Source organism: Mytilus trossulus, chromosome 2 (assembly GCF_036588685.1).
Source record: "Mytilus trossulus isolate FHL-02 chromosome 2, PNRI_Mtr1.1.1.hap1, whole genome shotgun sequence".
Taxonomy (NCBI): domain Eukaryota; kingdom Metazoa; phylum Mollusca; class Bivalvia; order Mytilida; family Mytilidae; genus Mytilus; species Mytilus trossulus.
Window position 1 is genome coordinate 16,038,357 of NC_086374.1, and position 3,981 is coordinate 16,042,337.

A 3,981-nucleotide genomic window follows, 5' to 3' on the forward strand; every position below is an offset into this window, starting at 1 on the left:
CTATGTGGAACGAATCTATCCCATCGAACTAGAGATAAAGGATACTACAGATGCAGTTAAGTCGGCTTTATATCTTGACTAACATCTAGAAATTGACAATTGACGGTCGGTTGAAAACAAAGATTTACGGCAAAATAGATGATTTCAGCTTTCCAATTGTGAGCTTTCCATTTCTAAGTAGCAACATTCCAGCATCACCTGCATACGGGATATATATCTCCCAATTGATACGATAATCCCCTGCTTCGTTTCCTATCATGATTTTCTTGATAGAGGGTTGCTGCTCACAAGGAAGCTATTACACCGAGAGTGTCAAATGGTGAAGTTGAAATCGTCCCTTCGTAAATTTTACGGACGCCATCACGAGTTGGTTGGCCGTTATGCCGTTTCACAAATGATATCGGATATGTTCCTTACGTCGTAACTACAATCTCTTTCCTTTTCATGAATTGACCTACCGAACTAGACTATTTATCGGATTTTTTTATCACATAAGCAACACAACGGGTGCATCATGTGGAGCAGGATCTGCTTACCCTTCCGAAGCACCTGAGATCACCCCTAGTTTTTGGTGGGGTTTGTGTTGTTAATTATTTAATTAGTTTTCTATGTTGTGCCATGTGTACTATTGTTTGTCTGTTTGTCTTTTTCATTTTTAGCCATTGCGTTGTTAGTTTATTTTATATTTATGAGTTTGACTGTCCCTTTGGTATCTTTCATCCCCCTTTTAGACTAGACTCCAACTACAAAAAATATTCACTAGCTACGAACTAGACAATGATTTAAAAGAAGATTTAATTTGTACCAAACAATTAAAAAACTGGAATATAAAAACAATATTTTGCTTTAGCAGTTTGTTTCCATTTTGTCAAATTCAGGGAGCAAAGATCGCTGATGTATTATATGCTTGCAAGTCAATAACTCATCTCATTTAAATACGCAATCATGCAACCTTTATTTTGAAATTTAGTGGGGAAGATTTCGTATGTTTTCAGCATTGGGTTTGTTTATTAAGAATAAAAGCATATTAGCGTTGAAAAGTAAATTAAGGGAGACACATGCAGGAATAACGAATTCGTTCAATGATCTTGAAATAAGACGACACAAACCGTGCAAATAAATATGACAAACCAAAATGATTATTTAGATAATGATCGATAGAAAAGAAAAATAACCGGAGTTGAGCACTTATTCGGGACTTCAGATTATGTCTGTCACGATGCAACACTTTGGCGCAATTTTGTGCAATTATAATTCGTATTGTTAATTTTATTTCCTTTCTTTGTGCCCAATAAATGTGTCATCAATGACGTTTTCATATTTTCTGTGCCCCCTGACCTAATTCAACTGTCTACCACATTTTAAAATACAACGAAATAATCGATAATTCATATTTGCTCACTAAATACATAATCAATTGAAAGAGTTTACATGATAACATTTTGTGTGTGACATTATTTTTGAATTTCTATCACATTTCAACAGGTTCTGTATACAAAAGTCTGAACTACATTTGAGGGTAAGATAGAATTTTTTACACTATTATTTTCCGTTTGCTTCAACCTTATTATGTATACATTACATAAATTTACGAAAATTGTAAAGAATTGACAAAAAAGGGAAATTACTCCTTAAAACTGACGATTTTAGTTATGCTGACTTATTTCTAGATCTTACTTTGCTGAACATTATTGTTGTTTACAGTTTATTAATAATATTCAAGATAATAACTGAAAACTGTAAAATTGACATTATATTACCAATTCATGGGCCGCAACCAAACAACAGGTTCTATGAGGAAATATATCTTAACCTGATGAATATTTTAACCTTCTCTATCCACCATTAAATTTTCAGATGAATCAGACAACTGCTTGTTAGGTTGCTGCCCCTGAATTGGTAATTTAAAAAAAAATGCCGTTTTTGGTTATTATCTTGAATATTAGTAAACATAGCGATAAGCTGTAAACAGCAATAATGTTCAGCAAAGTAAGATTAACAAATAAGTCAACATGACCAAAATTGTCTGTAGACCCTTTTAGGATTTATTTACCTTTATAGTCAATTTCTTTTACAGATTTTTACATCTTTTTGTAATCTTATACAAAATTCTTCTCGTCTAAAACTACTAAGACAGTTTTAACCAAACTTAGCCATAATCATCATTAGGGAAATATCCAATGGACTTGCTCTTTCACGTCTTGACATGTTACTTATCGGCAACATTTCATAAAAAATACATTTATGTTTTTGCAGGAAATGGATTTTCTAAAGAAAAAAATTGTCTTATTGGTTTACTCTTCTAGATGTAAACCATGACGGTTTAATAACAAGGGACGACGTTGGTCAAACAGCCGGTGATTTCCCAGTTGAAGAGCATCTAGATGAAACGTCTGGGAAACTTGCAGCTAAGAAAATTTTACAATGGTGGGAGAAATATATTTTGAAGGGTAAAACTTCCCTAACCAAAGAAGATTTTCTTCGTCGTCTAGAAAAGGAATATACCGACGATCAGGAGAAATTTATCTCTGAAATGAAAGATGTCATTAAGGATGTAGCTGAAATTGTCGATGCAGATAAAACAGAATCTATTACATTAGACAACTACATTAAAGCTTTTAAAGTATGGGGTAATGAAGATGAGACTAAACTTCAGAAGTCTTTTGAACTTTACAAACCGACCAATGGTGCCATTCCTATCAAGCAATATGAAGCTGATTGGGTTACTTTTTATTCCAGTACTGATTCCGCCAATCCAGACCCGGTATTGAAATCGTATGAGGCTGGATTTCTATAGAAACAAACCAGTGAAGCCAGTGAAAATAACGTTTTAAATTAAAATAAACAATTCACTTACTTACTTACATGAAATATTTACCAATGTATATATATACGTATATCACTATGCTAGCTCTATCTTAGATGTTTGAAGGTGATTGTTGGTTCATTGTCTTATAGTCATTGAAGTATTTTTTCTTTCTTTCTTGAGAATAAACCTTTTCATTTATTCTTTTTTTTAGTGTTTATCTCATATACTTTTGTGTTAAACCGCTTTTTTGTCCTTTCCTTAGTTTTAAAATTGAGAATGGAAATGGGGAATGTGTCAAAGAGACAACAACCCGACCATAGAAAAAACAACAGCAGAAGGTCACCAACAGGTCTTCAATGTAGCGAGAAATCCCCGCACCCGGAGGCGTCCTTCAGCTGGCCCCTAAACAAATATATACTAGTTCAGTGATAATAAACGCCATACTAATTTTCAAAATGTACACAAGAAACTAAAACTAAAATAATTCAAGACTAACAAGGGCCAGGGCTCCTGACTTGGGACAGGCGCAAAAATGCGACGGGTTTAAACATGTTTATGAGATCTCAACCCCTACCTATACCTCCAGCAAATGTTGCATATATGTCATTTTTGTTAAGTAGAAAATATTTACAGGTAATCATTACTGCTGTTGTATAACCATTCTGGTGCGGAAAATTACAGGTTTAATATTGTTTCGTGTACTTCATTTACTAAACCTTGAACTTCCATAAGTGTAAAAGTAATTTAATATGATAAACAAAGTCCTCGTATCAAACAATGCTAGTATGGCATGTAAAACAAAAAAATTACTATTCTCGATTATTATCTAACATTTTATGAGGTATACAAACCATTACTAAGCGACATATAATTTATATTTCTACATTCAATAATTGTAAAATGGCATGACACATACAAAAATGTATATAGCAAAGATTGGTGTACTATTTTAGTTTTATATTGATATCCAGCTTCATAAAGTTGATTGAAAAATATTTTGTATTTGAACTATGGTATACCAGAGAATTATAGTAAATTTTGAATCTGCATCAATACTGTCCGGCCGAGACCTGGGTTAGGTTCAATATAGTATTGAGCAATGTCAAGATACAGGTATTGACTGATTGTAGAACCATGTATGTTTAAGATTCATAAAATAAGGTAAATATATG

At 33.0% G+C, this 3,981-nt stretch overlaps 1 long non-coding RNA gene across 1 annotated transcript; it reads left to right on the plus strand.

The window, feature by feature from the left end:
* The first annotated feature begins 1,335 nt into the window (after nucleotides 1-1,335).
* Nucleotides 1,336-3,014, plus strand: LOC134704929 (uncharacterized). Its single transcript, XR_010105440.1, has 2 exons — nucleotides 1,336-1,519; nucleotides 2,257-3,014. It is a non-coding gene; the product is annotated as an uncharacterized LOC134704929 (long non-coding RNA).
* Nucleotides 3,015-3,981: the final 967 nt, after the last annotated feature.